General features: G+C 42.5%; 1 protein-coding gene across 3 annotated transcripts in view; it reads right to left on the minus strand.

Annotated features, from left to right (window-relative positions):
• Positions 1 to 12,056, minus strand: part of PLSCR4 (phospholipid scramblase 4) — a 61,957-nt gene extending 49,901 nt beyond the window's left edge. For all 3 annotated transcript variants that reach the window (XM_070405931.1, XM_070405929.1, XM_070405930.1), the window contains exon 1: positions 11,864 to 12,056. The gene's annotated coding sequence lies outside the window, so the exon portion shown is untranslated. The remainder of the gene's footprint in view (positions 1 to 11,863) is intronic.
• Between the last annotated feature and the right edge of the window lie 5,188 nt (positions 12,057 to 17,244).

The following is a 17,244-nucleotide window of genomic DNA, read 5'->3' on the forward strand; positions in this document are numbered from 1 at the left end:
TGTGTCGTGTCTTGTCAAGTTGTATTTTGTGCCTTTTGGTCAACAGGGTAGAGAGTGAGCAACATAACCAGACACGCTGAGAGAAGCAAACATGGGGAGACAAAGAAACAGTCCCCATACAAAAGAAAAGGAGGAATCAGTGGGAAAGGAAGTAAACGAAATGGAGGCAAGCAATTTCTCAGACAAATAATTCAGAGCACTGGTCATAAGGACACTGAAAATGATGAAAGACAAATTCAACAACATGTGTAAGAATCAAGAGGAAATGAAAAAGAACCAAGAAGAAATGAAGAAAGACATAGCTGCAATAAGAACACAAGAGAAAGCATGAACAGTACACTAGAAGAAGCTGAGGACCACATCAGTAAGCTAGAAGAAAAGGTAGGGGGGAAAAAAAAGCAGAGAAGCAACTGGAAAAAAAAACACACATAAAAAGCAGGAGGAGAGACTAAGGGAGCTTTGGGACAACAAAAAACGAAACAACAGCCCCATAATATGGGTGCCAGAAGGAGAGGAAAATGAGCAAGGAATAGAAAACCTGTTTAATGAAATGATAGAAAACTTCCCTGATATTGGGAAGAAAAAATTCACACAAGTCCAAGAAGCTCAGAGAGTCCCAAACAAGGTGAACCAAAAAGACCAACACAAAGACACATCATAATTAAAGTGACAAACACCAATGACAATGTAGGAATCTTAAAGGCTACCAGAAAGAGACAGAAAGTTACCTACAGGGGATCTCCCATGACTATCAACTGATTTCTCAACAAAAACACATCAGGCCAGAAGGGAATGAAATGAAATATACAAAGTGATGCAAAGCAAGGGGCTGAATCCAAGAATATTATACCCAGCAAGGCTATCATTCAAAATGAAGGGGAAATCAGAAGCATCACAGGCAAAAAAAGGCTAAGGGAGTTTATTACCATCAAACCAGCAATGCAAGAAATGCTAAAGGGATTGCTATAGAAATAAGAAATAGGAAGGGAAAACGGAACATAGGTATAAAGAATAAAAATGGCAACAAACAAGTAGCTATCAGTAATAACTTTAAATGTAAATGGATTAAATGTCCCAATCAAAAGACTGAATAGATAAGAAAACATAACCAATATATCTGCTGTCTACAAGAGACCCACCTCAGGACAAAGAAGTCACACAGACTAATGGTGAGGGGATGGAAAAAGGTTTTTCAGGTGAATGAAATGGAAAAAAAAAAGCTGGGTTAGCAATACTTATATTTGACAAAATAGACCTCAAAGTGAAGGCCATAACAAGAGATAAGGAAGGCCAATTCAGATAACTAAAGGGAGCAACTCAGCAATAAGATATAACTCTGGTAAACATATATGCACCCAATAAAGGAGCACCCAAATACATAAAAAAAACTTCTGGATGATATCAAGGGAGAGATCGACAGCAATACAGTCATATAGGGGACTTTAATACCCCACTAACACCACTGGATAAATCCTCTAAACAAAAAATCAGCAAAGAAACAGTAATCCTAAATGACTCACTAGATCAGATGGAATTAATTGACATCTTAAAACATTCCACTAGAGAGCCACAAAATAGAATTTCTTCTAAAGTGCACATGGATCATTTTCAAAGATAGAACACATACAGGGACCAGGCAAAGTCTCTTCATATTCAAGAATATAGAAATCATATCAAGCATTTTCTCAGGTCATAAAATGGCATAAAAGTAGAAATCAACTACAATAAAAACAATGAAAAAATCAAACACTTGGAGGTTAAATAGCATGCTATTAAACAATGATTGGGCTACCAAAGAGATCAAGAAGAAATAAAAAGCATCATGGCAACAAACAACAATGAAAAGGCAACAATCAAAAATCTTTGGGACACAGTGAAAGCAGTCTTGAGAGGGAAGTTCATAGCTCTACAGGCCTACCTCAAAAAACAAGAAAAATGGATAATATATAATCTAACCCTACAACTCAAAGAGTTAGAAAGAAGGCAACAAGAAAAGCCCAGCATAAGCAGAAGGAAGGAAATAATAAAGATCAGAGCAGAAGAAAACAACATAGAGACCAAGTAAACAATACAAAGAGCAACAAAACCAAGAGCTTGTTCTTTGAAAGGATAAACAAGATTGATGAACCTCTAGCCAGGCTCACAAAGAAGTAAAGAGAGTACCCAAATAAATAAAATCAGAAATGAAAGAGGTGAAGTAACAACAGATCCCACAGAAATACAAACAATTATGAAAAAGTACTATGAACAACTCTATTCCAACAAAATGAACAACATAGACAAAATGGGCTTATTCTTAGAAAAATACAAGCTCCCAAAATTCAACCAAGAAGAATCAGAAAACATCAATAGGCCAATAATTACTGAAGAAATTGAAGCAGTGATCAAAAATCTTCCAGCTAACAAAAGCTCTGATACATAAGGTTTTACACAGGAGTTCTTCCAAGCATTGAAAGAGGAACTAAAACCTATCCTCCTCAGGCTATTCCAAAAATTCAAGTGGAAGGCACACTTCCAAGCTCTTTCTACGAAGCCAACATTACCCTAATTTCAAAACCAAATAAAAACAACACAAAAAAAAAGAGAACTACAGGCCAATATTCTTGGTGAACATAGATGCTAAAATACTCAAAAAAATTTTAGCAAATCAATTTTAGCATTATATTAGAAAGATCATACACCATGACCAAGTGGGATTTATTCTGGGGATCCAAGAATGTTACAATATCCAAAAATCAATAAATGTGAAACATCACATAAAGAAATTGAGAGACAAAAGTCAAATAATCATATCAATTAGTGCAGAAAAGGCATTTGACAAAATCCAACACCCTTTCTTGATAAAAACTCACAGCAAAGGGGGAATAGAGGGATGATATCTCAACATATTAAAAGCCTTAAATGACAAACCTACAGCCAACATCATACTCAATGGGCAAAAACTAAAACCATTTCCCCTAAATAGAGGAACAAGACAAGGATGCCCATTTTCACCCCTCCTGTTCGATATAGTACTGGCAGTGCTATCCATAGTGATCAAACAAATAGAAGAAATAAAAGGCATTTCCAAATTGGAAAAGAAGAAGTAAAATTGCCCTCATTCGCAGATAACATGATACTGTACATAAAAAAAAAAAAACCCAAAGACTCCATCAAAAAACTTCTAGGTTAATAAATGAATTCTGCAATGTATCAGGATACAAAACTAACACCAATAAATCTATGGCCTTTTCATACACCAATAATGAACTCACAGAAAGAGAAACAAACAAAAAAAGCAATCTATTTACCTTTGCAACAAAAAAATTAATATACCTAGGAATAAACGTAACCAAGGAGGTAAAAGACCTGTACTCGGAAAACTACAGGACACTGAACGAAGAGGTAGAGGGCGACATAAACAAATGGAAGGACATACCATGTTCATGGATTGGTACAATCAACATTATTAAAATTTCTATACTACTCAAAGCATTCGACAGATTCAATGCAATTCTCATTAAAATACCAACAGCATATTTCAAAGATCTAGAACAAACTCTCCAAATATTCATCTGGAATAAAAAAAAAAAAAGACCCCAAATAGCCACAGCAATCCTGAGAAAGAGAACAAAGTTGGACGGATTGCAATACCAGATATCAAGGTATATTACAAAGCCATGGTTCTCAAAACTGCCTGGTACTGGCACAAGAACAGACATATTGACCAATGAAATAGAACAGAGAACCCAGAAATTGACACAAGCCATTATGCTCAATTAATATTTGACAAAGGAGGCAAGAGCATACAATGGAGTCAAGACTGTCTCTTCAATAAATGGTGTTGGGAAAATTGGACAGATACATGCAGAAAAATGAAACTAGACCACCAACTTACACCATACACAAAAATAAACTCAAATGGTTGAAGGACTTAAATGTAAGATGGGAAAGCATAAAAATCTTAGAAGATTCCATAGTCAGCAAAATAGCAGACATACATCTTAGCAACCTCTTTACCGATACAGCTTCTAGTGCAATGGAGACTAAGGAGAAAATAAGCAAATGGGACTACCTCAAAATAAAAAGCTTCTGCACAGCAAAAGAAACCATCAATAAAACACCAAGAAAGCCCACTGCATGGGAGAACATATTTGCCAATGCTATCACAGATGAGCATTTAATCTCCAAAATTTATAGGGAACTTGCAAAACTTAACAAAAGCAAGGTAAACAATGCAATAAAAAAATGGGCAAAGGACCTAAATAGACACTTTTCAAAAGAGGATATACAGAAGTCCAAAAGACATACGAAAACATTCCCAAAGTCACTAATCATCCAAGAGATGCAAATCAAAATGACAATGGGGTACCATCTCACACCTGTCAAAGTGGCTATCATCAACAAATCAACAAAGAAGAAGTGCTGGCGAGGATGCAGAGAAAAAGGAACCCTCCTGCACAGCTGATGGGAATGCAGACTGGTGCAGCCACTGTGGAAAACAGTATTGAGTTTCTTCCAAAAGTTAAAAATGGAACTCCCATTTGACCCCGTAATCCCACTTCTAGTAATATATCCAAAGAAACCAAACCCAAAATACCAATCAGAAAGGATATATGCACCCCTATGTTCATAGCAGTACAATTTACAATAGCTAAGATTTGGAAACAGCCTAAGTGCCCATCAGCAGATGAGTGTATTAAAAAACTGTGGTACATCTACATAATGGAACACTATGCTGCTATAAAAAAGAAGGAACTTTTACCATTTGCAACAGCAGGGATGGAACTAGAGAGCATTATGCTAAGTGAAATAAGCCAGTCGAAGAAAGAAATATCACATGATTCCACTCATATGTGGGATATAATGAACAACATAAACTGATGGACAAATATAGATCCAGAGACAAGGTAACACTGAACAGACCATCCAACCTCAGAGAGAAGGCAGTGGAGGGGTTGGCGGGGGGTGGTTAGAGATCAATCAAAGGACTGTATGTATGCATATTAGCATACCCAATGGACATAGACACTGAGGTGGTGGGAATCTGTCCTGGAGGGTGGGAGTGGCCAGAGGGAGGGTCAAGCAGGGAAAAAGGAGATATATGTAATACTTTAAAAAATAAAATAAAATGGGCAGGAAACCTGGATATAGATTTCTCCAAAGGCGACACACAAATGGCCAAGCGACACATGAACAAGGACAGATCCAGAGATGGAGAGGCATCGATCGGACCGTTGGACCTTGGAGGGAAGGTAGGGGAGGGTGAGGGGAAGGGGAAGAGATCAACCAAAGGACTTATATGCAAGCATATAGGCCTAATCAATGGACACGGACAAAAGGGGGGTGATGGCATGAGTGGGGGGGAGACGGGGTAACGTGGGGATAAGGACACATATGTAATAACTTAATCAATAAAAATATTTTTTAAAAATCAACAAATAACAATTGCTGGTGAGGATGTGAAGAAAAGGGAAGACTAGTTCATTGCTGGTGGGAATGCAGATTGTTGCAGCCACTATGGAAAACAGTATGGAGTTTCCTCAAAAAATTAAAAATGGAACTTCCATTAAACCCAGTGATCCCACTTCTGGGAATATATCCTAAAATCCCTAAAACACCAATCAGAAGGAATATATGCACCCCTATGTTCATAGCAGCATTATTTGCAATAGTTAAGATCTGGAAACATACCAAATCACCATCAGTAGGTGAATGGATAAAAAAGCTGAGGGATATTTACACTATGGAATACTATGCAGCTGTAAAAAAGAGGTATCTCTTACCCTTTGGGACAGCATGGATGGACCTGGAAAATATTATGCTATGTGAAATAAGCCAAACTTGAGAATGACAAATATCACATGATCTCACTTATTTGTGGAATCTAATGAACAAAATCAACTGACCAACAAAATAACACCTGAATCAGGGAGGGATGAAACAGACTGACATACCTTGATATGGGGTTGGGAGGACAAGAAGAAATAAATCAAAGAACTTACATTTATACTAGGAACCTGTTGCATGAAATTCATGCCTGGGGTGGGGGTGGGGGGTTGTCCTTCATCCTGGCCTACATCCTCTCCAATCTGGGACCCCTCAGGGTATATCCGACTGCCGGTTTAGGCCCAATCCCACCTAAACCAGCAGTCGGATATCCGGACATCCCTCTCACAATCCAAGACTGCTGGCTCCTAACTGCTCACATGTCTGCCTGATCACCCCTAACCACTCTGCCTGTCAGCCTGCTTGCCCCCAACTGCCCAGCCTGCCAAACTGCTCACCCCCAACTGCTCCCCCTGCTGACCTGCTCACCCTCAACTGTCCCCCTTGCCAGCCTGCTCACCCCCAACTGCCCCCCCTGCCGACCTGCTCACCCCCAACTGCTCCCCCCTGCCAGCCTGATCGTGCACAACTGGCCCCCCCTGCCGGCCTGCTCACCCCCAACTGCCCTCCTCCCACTTGTGTGATCACCCCCAACTGCCCTCCCCTCCTGGCCTAATCACCCCTAACCACCTCTGCCTCTGCCCCGCCACCATGGCTTTGTCCAGAAGGACGTTCGGAAGGTCTGCCTGAAGGTCTCCCAGTCTAATTAGCATATTACCCTTTTATTAGTATAGACTAGAGGCCTGGTGCACAGGTTGCGAGAGTGCACAGGCCAGGTCAAGGAACCCCACCGATGCATGATCAGGGCCGGAGAGGGACCTTGGGAGGGCTCCAGGGCATGTCCAGCCAGTCTCACCCAGTCCTGATAAGCTGGACCCAGCAGCAAGCTAACCTACCATTTGGAGCATCAGCCCCCTGGTGGTCAGTGTGTGTCATAGCTACTGGTTGAACGGTCAAACAGTCGGATGAACACTTAGCATATTAGGCTTTTATATATATATACTAGAGGCCCAGTGCACAAAAATTTGTGCACTCGGAGGCGGGGAGGGGGGTCCCCCAGCCCAGCCTGTGCTCTCTCGCAGTCTGGGACCCCTCGGGAGATAACGACCTGCTGGCTTAGGCCTCCTCCCGGGTGGCAGAGGGCACGCCAAATCCCTAGGTGCAGCCCCTGGTTGGGCTCAGAGCAGGGGTGATTGGGGAGTTGAGGCACTGCCCCCTGTCATGCACAGAGCAGGGTGGATCAGGAGGTTGCGATGCCACCCCTAGTCACGCTCAGGGTAGGGCCGATTGGGGGGTTGGGGCACCGCCCTGTCACACTCAAGGCAGGGTCAATAGGGAAGTTGCGGCACCACCCCTTGTCACGCACAGAGCAGGGCCGATCAGGGGGTTGAGGAGCTCCCCCCTGTCACTCACAGAGTAGGGTCAATAGGGGAGTTGAGGCACCGCCCCGTCACACACAGAGCAGGGCCGATCACGTTGTTGTGGCGCCGCCACTGTCACACTCAGGGCAGGGCCGATGGGGAGGTTATGGCTCAACCCCATCACACACAGAGCACAGCCCATGAGGGGGGGAGTTGAGGCGCCGCACCCTGTCATACACAGAGCAGGGCCCATCAGGGGGTTGAGGAGCTCCCCTTGTCATACACAGAGTAGGGCCAATAGGGGAGCTGGGGCACCGCCCCCTGTCACACACAGAGCAGGGCGGATCAGAGGGTTGGGGCGCCGCCCTCTATCACCCACAGAGCAGGGCCAATGGGGAGGTTATGGCTCTATCCCGTCACACACAGAGCAGGGCCCATGAGGGGGGGAGCTGGGGCACCGCACCCTGTCACACTCAGGGCAGGGCCGATGGGGAGGTTATGGCTCTATCCCATCACCCACAGAGCAGGGCCGATCAGGGGGTTGGGGCACTGCACCCTGTCACACACAGAGCAGGGCTGATCAGGGAGTTAGGGCGCTGCACCCTGTCACACACAGAGCCGCAGGGCGATCAGGGGGGTTGGGCGCTGCCCCCTGTCACGCTGATCCCGGTGCCTGGAGGCATATTACCCTTTTACTATACAGAATAGAGGCCTGGTGCACGGGTGGGAGGCCGGCTGGTTTGCCCTGAAGGGTGTCCTGGATCAGGGTGGGGGTCCCCACTGGGGTGCCTGGCCAGTCTGGGTGAGGGGCTGAGGGCCATTTTCAGGCTGGCGGGTGACTGAAGCTCCCAACTGCTCCTTTTTTTCTTTTTCTTTTTTTCTATTCTGGGCCAGCTTTAGCTCTGAGGCCTCGCTGCTGAAAGCAGGTTTCTGGCCTTTACCTTCTGTATTTGATACAATGTTGCAGTCCGGCTGGCTGAAGCCTGGCTGACTGAAAGCCGGTTTCTAGGGTTTTGTTTAGCTTCTATATTTGCAACATAGTTGCTTAGAGTTGCAGCTGGGAGGCCGGCAAGTCAGGCGGGGAACGTTGGAGTTCACCATCACTGGAGCAAGCAAGCCTCCCTGTTCGCTTCAGTGCATGGATGCCCGCCGCCACCTTGGCTGACAGTTAATTTGCATAAGGATATGCTGATTAGCCAATGGGAAGGGTAGCGGTCGTATGCTAATTACCATGTTTCTCTTTTATTAGTGTAGACTAGTGGCCCGGTGCACAAAAATTTGTGCACTCAGGGGTGGGGGAGTGTCCCTCAGTCCAACCTGCACCCTCTCCAATCTGGGACCCCTGGAAGGATGTCCTACTGCTGGTTTACAGGGATAGGGCCTAAACTGGCAGTCGGACATCCCTCTCACAATCTGGGACTGCTGACTCCTTACCACTCACCTGCCTGCCTCCCTGATTGCCCCTAACCATTCTGCCTGCCAGCCTGCTTGCCCCCAACTTCCCCCCGCCGCCAGCCTACTCGCCCCAAAATGCCCCCCGCCAGCCTGATCACCCCCAATTGCCCCCTGTACCAGTGTGCTCACCCCAACTACCCCACCCCCCACTGGCCTGCTTGCCCCAAACTGCCCCCCCTGCTGGCCTGCTTGCTCCCAACTGCCCCCCTGCTGGCCTGCTCACACTAAATGGCTCCATCTTCTATTTCATTTGTGTCCTTTCCACCCCTAAGTTAATGTCGTGTCCTTAATATGTGGTTATGAGATGTCTCTGTGACTGAGCTGGGAAACCTTTCACGTTTCTCTTTCCTTTCCTTTTATGGCAGGATAACTGAGCTCTGCGGTTTGTGTGGGACCAAAGGCCCTGGGAATACAATGTTGAGCCCTCTGAACTCATTTTACTCTTTATATATTATTTGATTCCTGGGACTGAATTAAACATAAAAACAGAAGAAAATATACCCTTAGATATAGAATCTGAGTCATTACCCAGAGATTTCTGTGGGAGTTGACACTAAGGCATGAGACACATGTGTTTATTGGTCAGTTTCCTCAACTATAGAACGAAGGTTGATCCTGCCCCTTGGATCCTTTGGAGGTTGGATATGATGCATCCAGAGGGATTAACTGGCAGCTCTGAGAGGAAGATCAGAAGTCAACAGACACTTGTTTCCTTCACCGAGACAGAGTTAGAAAAACACAACTCCTTTTATCATAACAGCAGCAAGAGCCATGCCTGTGGGAGGAGGAGCAGGGAACCAGGGCTTCCCCCTTGCTCCTTCTCCGCCCTCCCTCCCTCCATCCCTGCACTGGTCCAGCTGCTATCGCTATGGTGGAATCACTCAACTAAGGCTCTGGCCCCGCCCATGTTACAGGGAGGAGCATGCGCAGTTTCTTGCAGACACAGAAGCAGCTATGGAGTAGGGAGGTGGCGATTATTTCCCTGAGCAGGCTCTGAAGTCCTTGTTGAAGTCTCCACTCCGGAGCCTGCGAGTCCAAGTCCTGGGAAGCTGTGCAGTGGAGGCGCCACATTCCTTTCAGTAGAAACTGAATATTGATAGGAGCCTGCTGGCTGAGGGGAAGGACCAGGAGGTCTGCCTTGCGCCCATTCGCCAATCCCCAGTCCCATTTTGCTGATTGCACCTCCTGAGCCACACGCCCGGGCCGCACACGGGGCAGGGCCTCTGCGATGGATAGCCATCGCCCCGCGCCCTGCCTGAGCCCTAAGCCATCCGGGGCCGCACATGGGGGTCCTGGCTGGGGGCGGGGCTTTCCCTACCTGCAGTATGCAAATTAGCCGCCATCTTTGTTGGTGGTTAATTTGCATATCATGTTGATTAGCCGATGGGAGGTGTAGCGAAGGTAAGGTCAATTACCATGTTTGTCTATTATTAGATAGGACTGGTAGATGCATAGCCCATGGATACAGGCAATAGTGAAGACCTGGGCAGGTGGGTATGGGCTTGGGGGGAGGGGGGGGGGAGATGGGAGGGAATGGAAGATATCTGTAATACTATCAACAATAAAAAATATATTAAAAAAATAAAATATATGTTTATCAAATATCAGCTTTACTTTTATTCTTAAATCTGTCTCTTCAGTTTCATTGATTTATCAGTAAATCTGCTCCCTCTTTTATTACTTTTAAATCATTATAGCTAGCTTTACAATACTTTTTATTATGTATTAAAGTCTCCACATATATGTACATTTTCTTTTAATTGAAATCTTTCCACATGAGCTAAATAGTTGTTTTAAAACAAATAAAAAATTCAGATTGGAATTTAATTTATACATCTTTAGAGAAATGCTATCTTTACTTTAAAGATAGCATTTGTACCTATACACTCTTATATACTTAACTAGTGGCTGGGTGAATGAAATTCATGCACGATGGGAGGAGGGGTTTGTCCCTCAGTCTGGCCTGCATCCTCTCCAATCTGGGACCCCTCAGGGAATGTCCAAGTGCCAGCCTGCTCGCCCCCAACTGCGCCCCCCTGCCAGCCAGATCGCCCCTAACCGACTCTGCCTAGGCCCCGCCACCATGACTTTGTCCAGAAAGATGTCTGGAAGATCTCCTGGAAGGTCTCCCAGTCTAATTAGTATATTATCCTTTTATTAGTATAGATAGATGTATTTTCTTATGTCCCTAGAATTTTATATCTTTAAATAGGTTTTTCAATTTTGTGTTAGTTCATGCCAAACTGAATGGTTTATTTGTCCTATTGTATTTTCTAATTTATAAACATCACACCTAGTGAGAACTTTAATTCCACACTGGTTAGTAAATTGTTTGATTTTTTTTCTAGGAGATTTTCAGTTGCTTCCTGTAGGCATTCAAAGTATACAACCACATTAGGTGTAAAAAATATTAATTCTGTCTTTTTTGCTAACCAGAATGTCAATATGCTCTTCTGCTTAATGCCACGGGCCTATAAAATTCAGAGTGTGAGGAGCAGATCTGGCTTTCCCAAATTTAGTGGAAATGATTTTACTGTTTCGAGATAACCATCAGAGATACATAGATGGAGATTATATGTTTATTCCAAATATTGCAACACCCAACTTAAAGTACTGAATCCATACCCTTTTAAGTAGGTGGAAAATCAACCTTACTGCATTATAGCTTTAGTGGCTACATTTCAAATGTACAATGTAAATTAAAAATTCAATTAAATCGTACATCCTAAAATAAACAAAACCAGAAAGTAAATAAAAGGAAAATCTAAGTCTTGAAATATATGTTTTACTTTATGGAAACAAAGCACATACAGCCAGAATGAATCACATCTCCCCCATTTGCTCGCATTGCTAACCTGAGGCAGGGGTCTCTCAGATAACAAGACCCTCTGCCCCCGGGTGTAAAGAAGTGATCATAACTCTTTGACCTGCCTTTCCACCTGGTCAGACTTCATAGAGGGCTGCGCAGAGGGGATGCCCCCGAGTGCAGGCGGAGCCTGTTGCAGGGCGGCCTGCACTCCCGCAGGAGCCGCCCAACGGGGACAAGGCGGCCGGGCGCTAAGCCAACTCTCCGGAGCGCGTTCCTCCCGGGCCCCACGGGCTCTCCAGTAGGCAGCCTTCGTCTCCGAACCCCCGCCCCAGACTCTTCCTCGAGGGGCCGTCCGCCCTGTGCTACTCACCGCTAACCGCTTCGCACCAGCACAGTCAGGCCCGGGGGTCTCACTTTCTCCAGAGGAAGGAGTGAGGATGGGCGGGGAAAGCAAGAGGAAGAGGAGGGCGTTTCCAACAAAAACAACCTAGAGCGCGGATGGGAGGAGGCCTGGAGTTGGCGGACACTCCTCGGGCGGACACCCTGCCCTTCCCCCCTTCCTCTCCACCCCCCTTCCCCTCCACACCCCGCTTCTCTCTCTCTCACACACACACACACACACACACACGCACACACACGCACACACACACACACACACACACACACACACACGGCTCAGACTCCGCCCCACGCGGTGAGCCCCAAGGGTCACACTGGAATCAGCCTCCAATTACAAGCCCGGGGGGCGGGGGAAGTGAAGAAAAAGGAATTGCATCCGCTGTAACGTGCGGTGATTGGAAGACATAAACGCAAGTTAGGGGTGGCGACTAATCAGGGACAAGCAGGTTCCAGAGCCCAAAGGGAAGGGCTCTGTCAGGGGCTCACTGAGCTCCAAAGGACGCAGAGAAACCACTGTCGTTTGCATCTGCTCCGACCACACGCCCTTGACTGGGAACTGGCCTTGGCTGTGCAAGGCTAGGCCTGAAACATTCGGGTGCGAGCCCAGGCTTTTTCCCCCCCACGGGATTGAAGGAGGCCAACTGGCTGTGGAAGGGAGCCCTGGGGAGAGGGGAAGGGAGCAGGATGCCTGTGTTTTCTGACATTTGGTGCAAAATGCCATTCGTTAATTGCCCTCATTAGGACAAAACCTTTTTCAAACTAATGGGTTTAGGTCTGTGGTGGTCCATGGACGGGGGTTGGGAGGTGGGGACGCGGGGGGGGGGGGGGGGGGGGGGGTGCGGGGGGGCACAGGGACTGGGAGAATATTAATGTCCCTGACTTTATAAAGGATCAGGCTGGGCATAAGTAAATTAGCTTAAGCTCTGAGGAGTACTTGACAGGGCTCCACTTTGGGAGAAGTTTGGATAGGTGAAGGCATGTAAGAGTGGAGTTCTGGAATTTTCTGTTTTCTTTTGTTGTATGACATTTGTTAGTATGCCTGTGAGAATAGATTTTTTAACATTTATATTGTATTTCTCAGTAATAATTGCACAGAACATTACCCAAGTAGAGGGATAGTGTTATACTGAAAGCATAAAACAAGCTGGTGTCAAAACTACAGCAAAATATGATACTAAATATTTAGTAGCTTTGTTTTTACTTCATAAGCATGATCAAGAATTTGAGCTTATGAATTCAAACATATACAATGTCCACATGAAAGATGACAAAAAAAGTTCAAGAGCAAAATATATCTTTTGAAATATATTGCTTTGGGGAATAAAGAAATAATTGAAATTATATCATATGCCCAAATCATAAGTTTTGAAAGGAAGTAGAATTGTTAAAACACTTGTATGTCTTCCTAAAATTCCTGATCTGATACCATTTCAATTTAGGGGATGACAAATTCACTATTTATGTACCAATTCCATTTTTAGTTGCTCCTTAGTTACACCTCTTTGCAGTAATTTCTTTTTACTGTTTTTTCTTACGTTACTACAGTTGGCTTAGAGTTAATATTGTACCTTGTCATATAAATTTGCAAAAGCACTTTTTGGCTCTTCAATCCTATGTACCATTGCCATTGCTATGTGTCACATGCACACAAATTAAAAGCTATATAATAAAATATAATATTTTGCTAAAGCAGTCAGTTGTCTTACTGATATGAAGAGAAGAAAAAATAGAGCTTTTATATTTGCCCAAATATATATAATTATATGGGCTTTTTATTTTTTCTTGTAGATAAAGTTTTATCCATTGTCAATTCCCTTAAGGTTTAGAGAATTTCCTTTAATATATTTTGTACTGTATTATAGCTAGAAATAAATTCTCTCAGCTTTTTTTTTTAATCTGAAAATACTTTTTATTTTGTATGAATTTTTAAAATGGTGTCTTCATTAGGTAAAGAATTTTGGGTGGACAGATTTTTCTTTTTCACCATAAGTTTTGAATTCCATTTTTATCTATGGAATTCATAATACTGGTTTTAAGATTAACTTTTTTTAACATATGTCCCTATTATTCCCCCATTGACAACCCCCAGCCCACCCCCACACACTGAGCCGGCCTCTGCACCTTATTGTCTGTGTCCATGGGTTATGCACATATGCATACAAAGTCTTTGGCTAATTACCTCCCACCCACCCATGCTTCCCCCCCTTCCCTCTGAGATTCTGAACTCTGTTCCATGCTTCCATGTCTCTGGATCCACTCCATTCATCAGTTTATTTGGTTAATTAGACTCCACATATGAATGAGATCATGTGATGCTTGTCTCTGTCTTACTGACTTTTTTCACTTAGCATGATACTCTCCAGGTACCTCCATGCTGTCTCAAAGGATAAGAGATTCTACTTTTTTACTGCAACATAGTATTCCATAGAATAGCTTTTCACCACTCATCTGATGTACCACTCATCTACAGATTGGCACTTGGACTGTTTCCAGATCTTAGCTATTGCAAATTGTGCTGCTATGAACATAGAGGTTCATACATTCTTTCTGATTGGTGTTTCAGGTTTCTTAGGATATATTCCTAGAAGTGGAATCACTGGGTCAAATGGCAATTCCATATTTTTTTTTTAAGGAAATTCTGTACTGTTTCACATAATGGCTGCACCAGTCTGCATTCCCACTAGAAGTGTATTAGGGCTCCTTTTTCTCCACATCCTCCCCAGCACTTGTCATTTGTTGATTTGATGATGGTAGTTGTTAACAAGTGTGAGGAGATACCTCATTGTCCTTTTAATTTGCATCTCTCTGATGATCAGTGACTTTGAGCATTTTTCATATGTCTCTTGCCATCTGTATGTCCACTTTGGAGAAGTGTCTATTTAGGTCCTTTGCCCATTTTTTAATTGGGTTGTTTGTCTTTATCTTGTTAAGTTGTATGAGTTCCTTATAAATTTTGGATATTAACCCTTTATCAGATGTATCATTGCCAAATATGTTCTCCCATATAGTGGGCTCCCTTTTCATTTTGTGATGGTTTCTTTTGCTGTGCAGAAGTTTTTTATTTTGATGTAGTCCCATTTATTTTCTACTAAGTTTCCTTTGCCCTAGGAGATGTATTGGTAAATATATTGCTCCAGAGATGTCTGAGATTTTGCTGCCTATGGTTTCATCTAGGATTTTTATGGTTTCAAGACTTACATTTAAGTCTTTTATCCATTTTGAGTTTACTTTTGTGTATAGTGTAAGTTGGTGGTCTAGTTTCATTTTTTTTTTTTTTTTTGGCGTGTATCTGTCCAATTTTCCCAACATCATTTATTGAAGAGACTGTTTTGACTCCATTGTGTGCTCTTGCCTACTTTGTCAAATATTAATTGAGAATAATGGCTTGGGTCAATTTCTGGGTTCTCTGTTCTGTTTCATTGATCTCTATGCCTGTTCTTGTGCCACTACCAGGCTGTTTTGATTTTGGTGGCTTTGCAGTATAACTTGATATCTGGTATTTTTACTCCTCCAACTTTGTTCTTCTTTCTCAAGATTGCTACGGCTATTTGGAATCCTTTTTGGTCCAAAATATATTTTTGAAGTATTGTTCTAGTTCTGTGAAATATGCTGTTGTTATTTTAATAGGGTTTGCATTGAATCTGTAGATTGCCTTGGGTAGTATGGACATTTTAATGATGTTGATTCTACCAATCCATGAACACAGAATATTCTTCCACTTGTTTATATCTTCCTCTATCTCTTTTTTCAATGTCCTGTAGTTTTCTGAGTACAAGTCTTTTACCTCCTTGATTAAGTTTATTCCTAAGTATCTTAATTTTCTTGTTGCAATGGTAAATAGGATTGTATTTTTGATATATCTTTATGAGAATTCATTATTGGTGTATAAAAATGCCATTGATATCTCGGTGTTGATTTTGGATTTTGCTTCATTACCAAATTCATTTATTAAATCTAGTAGGTTTTTTGGGTGGAGTCTTTAGGGTTTTCTATGTACAATACCATGTCATTTGTGAAATAATGAGAGTTTACTTCTTCCTTTTTAATTTGGATGCCTTTTATTCTTCTTCTTGTCTGATCACTGTGGTTAGAACTTCAAGTACTATGTTGAATAAGAGTAGTAAAAGCAGACATCCCTGTCTTGTTCCTGTTTTTAGGGGAAACACTTATTTTTTTCCCATTGAGTACGATGTTCACTGTAGATCTGTCATATATGGACTTTATCATGTTGAGATATGCTTCCTCTCTTCTCACTTTGCTGAGAGTTTTTATCAAAAATGAGTGTTGGATTTTGTTGAATGCTTTTCTGCATCTATTGATATGATCATGTGATTTTTGCCTTTCAATTTGGTTATGTGATGTATCACATTTATTGATTTTCAAATATTGTACCAGCCTTGCATCTCTGGAATAAATCTCACTTGGTCATGGTGTATTATCTCTTTAATATATTGTTGGATCTGATTTGGTAATATTCTGCTGAGAATTTTAGCATCTGTTTTCATCAGGGTTTTTGGCCTGTAATTTTCTTTCTTTGTAGTGTCTTCTTCTGGTTTTGGAATTAGGATATTGCTAACCTCGTAAAACGAGCTTGGAAGTCTTTCTTCCTCTTGCATTTTTTGGAATCGTTGGAGGAGGATAGGTTTAAATTATTCTTTGAAGGTTTAGTAAAACTCACCTGTGAAGCCATCTAGACCAGGGCATTTGTTTGCTGGGAGTATTTTAATTACTGCTTCAATTTCATCAATTGTTATTGACCTATTCACATTTTTTGATTCTTTCTGATTCAGTTTTGGGAGATTGTAGTTTTCTAGGAATTTTTTCATTTCATCCACATTGTCCAGCTTTTTGGCATATAGTTGTTCATAGTATTTCCTTACAATCTTTTCTATTTTTGTGGTGTCAGTGGTTACTGCTCTGCTTTCCTTTCTGATTTTATTTTTGGGGGCATCCTCTCTCTTTGTTTCTTGATTAGCATGCTAGAGGTTCATCAATCTTGTTTATCCTTTCAAAGATCTATCTCTTGGTTTCATTGATTTTTTGTATTGCTTTTTTAGTCTCCATGTCATTTATTTCTGCCCTGATCTTTAGTATTTCCTTCCTTCTACTTACTCTGGACTTTTCTTGTTGCTCTCTAATTCTTTAAGTTTTAGGATTAAATGCTTTATTTTTAATTTTTCTTCTTGTTGTTTTGTTTGTTTCTTTGTTTTTTGAGGTAGGCCTGTAGTGTTATGAACTCCCCTTTCAGGACTGCTTTGTTGTTCCATAGATTTGGGAATGTTGTATATTCATTTTCATTTGTTTCTAGGAAGTTTTTTATTTCTTTCTTGATCTCATTGGTAATCCATTCAT

Source organism: Myotis yumanensis, unplaced genomic scaffold (genome assembly GCF_028538775.1).
Source record: "Myotis yumanensis isolate MYYU_CA2020_CCGP unplaced genomic scaffold, mMyoYum1.0.hap1 SCAF_2, whole genome shotgun sequence".
Classification (NCBI taxonomy): domain Eukaryota; kingdom Metazoa; phylum Chordata; class Mammalia; order Chiroptera; family Vespertilionidae; genus Myotis; species Myotis yumanensis.